The sequence below is a fragment of the Macrobrachium nipponense genome, chromosome 48 (assembly GCF_015104395.2).
Source record: "Macrobrachium nipponense isolate FS-2020 chromosome 48, ASM1510439v2, whole genome shotgun sequence".
Lineage (NCBI taxonomy): Eukaryota > Metazoa > Arthropoda > Malacostraca > Decapoda > Palaemonidae > Macrobrachium > Macrobrachium nipponense.
Window position 1 is genome coordinate 17,406,447 of NC_087223.1, and position 8,517 is coordinate 17,414,963.

The 8,517-nt window shown below is 32.4% G+C and overlaps 1 long non-coding RNA gene across 1 annotated transcript in view; it reads left to right on the plus strand.

Moving 5' to 3' along the window:
- The first annotated feature begins 8,232 nt into the window (after positions 1–8,232).
- LOC135204945 (uncharacterized) overlaps positions 8,233–8,517 on the plus strand; it is a 777-nt gene continuing 492 nt past the window's right edge. The window contains exons 1-2 of the long non-coding RNA XR_010312384.1: positions 8,233–8,311; positions 8,438–8,517. The exon at positions 8,438–8,517 is cut by the window's right edge and continues 16 nt beyond it. This is a non-coding gene — a long non-coding RNA (uncharacterized LOC135204945). The remainder of the gene's footprint in view (positions 8,312–8,437) is intronic.

Genomic DNA, 8,517 nt, shown 5'->3' on the forward strand with positions numbered 1-8,517 from the left:
TCAAAAGCAAGCATAAAATTTGAAATAGTCCGATTTGATTGTTTTTACACATCAACGCAGAAAAAAATTTAAATATGTATATATACAAAGTAGAATGCGCCCACCAATATCAATGTGTGAGGGGAGCATGTATGACGCACCATTAGTGTTGGTGCAACAACAACCACTTGGTGTAACATAGGTCTACAATTAGTAGCGACAATGAAATTATCGTGAATACATTTACTTTTTATGTGTTACAGGAATATTTGGAATTTCATGCATAATTATTTGTTATATTTCTTAAATACAAAAATGATGGCATACTACCAATTATTCGCCAATGCAATTATTCTTTTGTCAATAACCAAGAATTGTTCCTAGGCCTAGGTGTTAGATTTCTTTACTTTACACTTAACATTCACATTTCTCTATCAACAATTTCTAGCCAGAAAGCAAATGAGGTTATCTACACATTCTTGCACTTCAAGTTACCCTATGAAAGAATAAATTATACACCAAAAGCTAGAAGAAGGACTTTTAAGAAAATAATATTTTAAACCAGTTGAAAAACAAGTGTTCCATACGCCTCGATATTAATAATTATATTTCGATTAATAGCCATCTTCTCCATATACTCAAAATCATCATCATCCTTTACAAATAAAAACATTAGTAACAAATTACATCTCAGAAGGCTTAGATTATTCTTTTAGGCCTATAAATCATTTCGGAACATACAGACAGCTTGAACACAGCCTAAAACTTCAACATTCAAAGGAAACTGGTTGTAATTCTTATTCCTATTGTATTCCTCAAAGAACAATTAATCCCTACAAATAAATTCATTAGTAACAGATTACATCTCAGAAAGCTTAGATTATTCTTTTAGGCCTATAAAGCATTTTGCACTATAAAAACTGCTTAAACACAGCTGAAAGCTTCAACATTGAAAGAAAACTTGCTTTGATTCATATTCCTACTTTGAAAATGTTGTTAAGGCTGTTTAGCTCATTAGGTCTACTGTTATAATGCAGCAGACGTACTAGTTATGTTGACCAGTCCGAGGAGCATTTTAAGTGTGCTTTCATTGATGGCACCGCTAACCTTATCACACTGCACTTTGAACTAAGCAACTTGAAAAAAGAAAAAAAATCAATTCAAATCACACAGATTACGAATTATACCAATGCATAAAAGGGATCATATTTATATAACCATAAGGAAAATGGGCTAGCTGTAAATTCACAAACTTTTCGACATGTATGACATTAGAAAAAAAGTATAACACTACTTGGCAACATCACGTTGAGTCTGAGAATCTGGACGATACAAAAAGAATTATGTCGCATGAGATTTGAGCACCGCTGTACCTCTAGTAAGGGGAGTTAGTCCCATCAGAACACCTCACGTGGTGCACTGTGGGCATTACTTAAGGTACCCACCTCCATTACTCATCCTACCCTTAGTTCATAAGTCCTGACCCTCCATTCCATCAAAAAACTCGTTAAAAAAAAGCTCCTCTCTCTCTCTCTCTCTCTCTCTCTCTCTCTCTCTCTCTCTCTCTCTCTCTCTCTCTGAAACATCAGTCTGTGTCATAACTAATGAATCACTTCAGTCCAAATTTCTTTCCGTTATAATTTAATAGCTTTCGATAATTTTATAGCGACCTCCCTATCAGTTGTATATATCTAAATACATTTTGTAAAGTATTGGACTTTTATTGTTTTTATTTTTAATATATATATATATATATATATATATATATATATATATATATATATATATATATATATATGCATATATACATATAACCAATCTTTTCAAGTAATATCGCTACCAAATAATTGCCGTATAAGCTATTTACATTTGTAATATTTAAAACTATATAACTATATTGATACTCATATATTTACTCACAGTATAAGCCTTAAGGCTAGACTATTTTAATGATGCGAATACCTAATAATACCCTTCAGTTTTAATTCGTCATTATCACTTTTAAACTCGGCTTATAGCTACAATTTCCTTACCTCGTATTCCCATCGCAATCACGTTGCTAGTTGACGCTGGCAACTTTGTGAGAGTTGCCAGATGCAAGATGATTAGTTGGAAATGCTGTAAAGTGGTTGAAGGAATCTCAGAGTTGCCAGTTGTTCCCAGATCATAAGTTGTTACTCAGAGCTTTAAGCAGAGGGTAATATATATATATTTTTATTTTTTGAGAGAGAGAGAGAGAGAGAGAGAGAGAGAGAGAGAGAGAGAGAGAGAGAGAGAGAGAGAGATGCCATATACCTCCCATCCTTTGTAACTAATGGTTGAAGTTCCCAAGTTCAAGCCAAATTGTGGCCGGGTTACCGAACACCCCAAGATGATTTATTTAAAACTATTTTTTTGTCCTTTTATTTTGTTTATTATTTTCTACAAATTTATCTTGTTCGGATTGCCAACCATTTTTTGAAGGGGTAAAATTGTTCATACATAACTATACTACTTCTAGAGCTATAATAATAATTATTATTATTATTATTATCATTATTATTATTATATGTACAATTTTTTTAAGATTCGAAAACAAAATTAAGAAATCACCCAAAATATATAACAATTTATAAATATATTAATATATATCTGTATTATATATATAAATATATACACATAAATTATGTAGCATATCTGGCAACACTGTAAAAAATTGCTCGATCGTAGATCTGGCAACACTGCAATTTTTAATAGGATTTTTTTTTCTCTCTTTAAATCAGAAACTAGAGTTTCCCTTTATATCACCACTCACCCTTTTGACAAATCTGACAATGCAATACATTTTCGTGATAGAGGGTAGCAGTGGAATGAATTAATTGGGTGGGGGGTGGAGGAGGGTGGGAGAGGGAGACAGGAACCCTTTCACTCTCAAAGAACTTTTTTATTTTTTATTCAATTTCCTTTATTTTTTATATTTTTTTTTTATTTTTTTTTATGTGGAGTCCTGAATTCTATCTCTGTGGGCCCAAGGAATGTAGAAAAAAGGAATAATAATAATAATAATAATAATAATAATAATAATAATAATAATAATAATAATAATAATAATAATAATATGAAATATTTATTATTATTATTATTATTATTATTATTATTATTATTATTATTATTATTATTATTATTATTATTTATTATTCTAAACTTAAAAATTTAAAAAAATTATTATTATAATTATTATTATTATTATTATTATTATTATTATTATTATTATTATTATTATTATTATTATTATTATTAATATAACCAAATTCCCACTAGCCAATACGTTTGATCCAAAGATGCCTCCCAGAATATATATTTGTATCTATATACACTGAAGATCTATACATTTAACCTCCTCATCTGAAGGAGTAATCTCCAGAGAGAGAGAGAGAGAGAGAGAGAGAGAGAGAGAGAGAGAGAGAGAGAGAGAGAGATTACATGCCTAATAATCCCTCGGTAGGTTACTTAGCCCCTTAGACCAAGTAATCGCTGTTAATCCCTTTGCAGTGTGGATTACAGTGTATATATATCCTTGGTGAAGAGATGCTTAGCCTGTTTTGAGATGGGTTCCAATTTGCTTAATCGAGGATGAGACCCTACTGGGAAAAACTGACGGGAATTTTTTTTTTCTTTTTAGTTCATAGACGTATACGAGAGGTGCATCAGTTGCTATGCAACTTTTGCAATTGTTGGGTTTTTGCATTCTATGAAGTAGAGAGAGAGAGAGAGAGAGAGAGAGAGAGAGAGAGAGAGAGAGAGAGAGAGAGAGACCTTGATCCCTTTTTGAAATATAATTGCTTTTGGTTAATTATTTTTTTCATATAATTTCAGAGCAAAGCTGAGAGCGTGAATTACATCATATTTCAAGTAGACTCTCTCTCTCTCTCTCTCTCTCTCTCTCTCTCTCTCTCTCTCTCTCTAATATATATCCAAAAAGCCAGAAAAAACCCAAAAAGACTAATAGCAAGAATTGTAAAATTCCTTCAACAGAAGCTTCGTCGATGTAAATTTACAAACTTTCCCTAAATAAAACTTCCAGCCCATTTTTTCTCAGTGTGGGTTTTCATCCCTGATTTCTCAGGGCCAGAGGTTGAATGGGGCAATTAAAACAACCCCCTACAGTGGCCCCTTTTTTTTTCTAATCTCTGAAGTGGTGTTTATTTAAAGGAACTGGGGCTTTGAATAAAAGTCTTCCTCTCTTCAATAATGATTTGTCAGTTGTAGATTCGTGACAACATATGTATATATATATATATATATATATATATATATATATATATATATATATATATATATATATATATATATATATATATATATATATATATATATATACACATACATACACATTTATTTAAATATATATCTATATATGAATTCATTATTATTATTATTATCATTATTATTATTATTATTATTATTATTATTATTATTATTATTAGGAAGCAGACCCTCTCTCAAGCATACTTTATTAAAAGTAATGGCTACTTCAGCAGCGTTACACTTGTAGAGATTCTTCTCTAGAATATATATATATATATATCTATATATATATATATATATATATATTATATATATATATATCTATATATATATATATATCTATATATATATATATATATATATATAATATATATATATATATATATATCTATATATATATATATATAATATCTATATATATATATATTCTATATATATTATATATATATATATATATATATATATATAATATATATATAATATAGATATAGAATATATATATATATATATATATATATATATATATATATATATATATATATATATATATATATCTATATATATATATATCATATATATATATATATATAGTATATATATATATATATATATATATATATATATATATATCTATATCATATTATACTAGATATATATATATATATAGATATAGCTATATTATATATATATATATATATATATATATATTATATATATATATATATATAGATATAGATATATATATATATATATATATATATATATATATATATATATATATAATATATATATTATATACATATATATATATAGGTTATGTATATATATTATGTTATAATATATATATATATATATATATAATATATGTATATATATTATAAAGATATATATATATATATATATATATATATATATATATATATACTATTATATATATATATATATATTATATATATATATATATATATATATATATATACATATATATATATTATATATAATATATATAATTATCTATATATATATATATATATATATATATATATATATAATATATATATATATATATATATTATAATATATATATATAATATATATCATATATAGATATATATTATATATATATATATACAGGTGGTCCCCGGCTTACGACGGTTCCGAGGTTACGACGCTTTTTCTTAAATATTCAATGGAAAATCCGTCCTGGGTTACGACGCTTGTTCCGAGGTTACGACGCTGACGCTTCCGACGCTCCGAGCTAACGACGCTTTTAAAAAACGCATGCTATGATAAAAATCCTTTATAGTTTAGCACAGTATATAATAAAAATATGTTTTTGGTTACATTACAACAAAAATTTTGAGGTTATGATGATTTTCGACACTTTTTTTTCATATTTTTTGAATTTTTTTAGTGACGCCGCATATGCGGAACTAGTTTGTGGGCGAATGAATACACTAGCTTGGGATGCGCAGTTTAAAACAGTCCAAACAGCGCAATAATGAAAAATCATTGCTTGTTTCCAGTACATAATTAAAAAAACTAAGTTTCTGGTTAGATTACAATGCAAATTCCAAGGTTACGACGTTTTGTTATGCTTTTTAACGATACCTCATACGCAGAACTAGTTTTTGAGCGGAGGCGCATAAATTAATTAACGCTATTAAACTGTATGGTAAATTGACCAAACAACGACCTCGGACGGTCGAGGACGCTAAGCGTAACAATACCAAAAGACGCCACTTCAATCGCGTGTCTGCCTGAAGTTCAGTCGGTTGTGTGCTAAGACGTTGCTGAAATTCCTTGCCATTTTCGCAAATTTACAATGGCTCCTAAACGCCAAAGTACTTCCTCCGATGATAGTTCATCCAAGAAGAGGAAGGTCATCACGATGGAGGTAAAATATGACGTGGTGAAGCGTTCGGAGAAGGGAGAAACTAACACCGAAATAGGCCATTCTTTAGGCTTGAGCAGGACCATGGTGGTAACCATTGTGAAGGACAAGGAACGTATTCTGAAGCACGTTAAGGATGCTGCACCGATGAAGTCAACGGTGATAAACGACAAGCAACGTAGCCAGAGCATTGTTGAAATGGAGAAATTGCTCATGATCTGGCTGGAGGACCAGAACCAGCGACGTGTTCCGGTGAGCTTAAGTGTGATCCAGGAGAAGGCTAGAGCGCTGCATGAGGCAGTAGTGAAAAAGTTTGGCGAAGGCAGTGCTGGTGGTGAATTTTCCGCAAGTAGAGGTTGGTTTAACCGTTTTAAGGCTCGTGCAAATTTGCATAATGTGAAGCTGCAAGGTGAAGCTGCTAGTGCTGATAGCGAAGCAGCAGAAAGTTTTCCAGGTGGTTTGGCTGAGATAATTAAGGATGGTGGTTACACGGCTGACCAAGTCTTTAATGTGGATGAGACTGGATTATTTTGGAAAAGAATGCCAAATCGAATGTACCTTTCCAAGGAGGAGAAGTCAGCACCTGGCCATAAAGCTGGAAAGGAGTGACTGACTTTGCTGTTTGGGGCCAATGCAAGTGGCGATTTGAAACTGAAGCCCTTGCTGGTGTATTTGACCGATAATCCCAGGGCATTCAAGGGCATTTTCAAGAGTCAACTCCCTGTGATTTGGAAATCAAATAAGAAGGCTTGGGTTACCTTGATGGTCTTCGAAGATTGGTTCAATGACCATTTCGTGCCAGCAGTGGAACGGTATTTGACTTCGAAGGGTCTGCCTTTTAAGGCCCTCTTAGTCCTGGACAATGCCCCTGGTCACCCTTCAAATTTGAGCGACATGCACCCTAATGTGAAGGTGGTGTACCTCCCACCCAATACCACATCGCTGATACAGCCAATGGACCAGGGAGTAATAGCTAATTTCAAGGCTTACTACCTTAGAAGGACCATACGTTTTGCTTTGAGGGCCATAGAAGCTAACAAGGAGTTGACACTGAAGCAATTCTGGAAAGGCTACAACATTGCTGATGCAGTGAAAAATATTGCAAGTGCTTGGGACGAGGTGAAGACGACCACTTTAAATGGGGCCTGGAAGAAACTGTGTCCACAGTTTTTGTGCACAGTTTTGAAGGCTTTGACCAGGCAGAAGACGTCGAGACTGTGACGAGGAAGATCGTAGGGCTAAGCAAGAGGCTGAAACTAGATCTTGAACCTGATGATGTAACAGAGCTGCTGGCATCCCATGAAGAGGAATTGTCTGCAGAGGACTTACTTGAACTTGAACAGCAAATGATTGAGGAAGAGGAGGCGGCACCAGAGCCAAAACTCAGGTCATTAACTGTGAAAGGCTTGTCAGAGGGTTTTACTCATCTGGAGAGAGCCTTGGCTTCTTTTGAGGCAGAAGACCCTAACGTTGCCAGGTTTGACAAAATAAAACGTGGAATGTTAGACTTAGTAACTTTCTACAAGGAGACCCTGAAGGAGAAAGCAGACGAAGAGAAGTGTGCAGTCCAGGCTTGACACTTTCTTTCACAAGTCTCCAGTACCACCACCTCCCACTCCTAGTCCTGGTAAGGAATTCTGAACTGTTTTACTAATTTATGTGTTTACATAGTGTACATATTAAAATGTGTTAATTTTTTAATGTAACAACTAAATGTAAGAGTAAATTGTAACTTCATTAATTTTCATCATTTGTAATTTTATTGCAGAAGTGGTGACAGTTCCAGATCCCCCCCCTCCCCTGTACTACCTGTGACAGTTCCAGATCTCCCTGTACTACCTGTGACAGTTCCAGATCTCCCTTGTACTACCTGTGACAGTTTCCAGATCCCCCTGTACCTGGCCCTCTGTAGCAGCCCGTCCACCTGTACGTGTACAATCAGGTAAGCAATTTCATTTTTCTCATTTTCATGTTGGAAATTGTTTACACCCTACATACATACGTACACTAACTTACATAGTGGTACAATGTGTTTGATGTTGCATAACCTTATTATTTTTTTTTTTTTCATTTCAGACCCCTTTGATAGTGACAGCGACCCAGATGACCCTGAGCCTTTCCATGGTTTTGATGCCTCGCCCTATTCATCAGGTAAGGAATCCTTAACAAATTTGTATAAAATGTTTTATAAATTGCTAATAGAAATTTTATTAAAAGTGTACATATGCTACAATTACATCCACCTTATATATTTATGTACCCTATCATTCTTTCCAGATCTAGATGTTCCCTCATCAGTTGATACGAGTAGTATCACCTCTCCAGAGCCCAAATCAGTTGATACGAGTAGTATCACC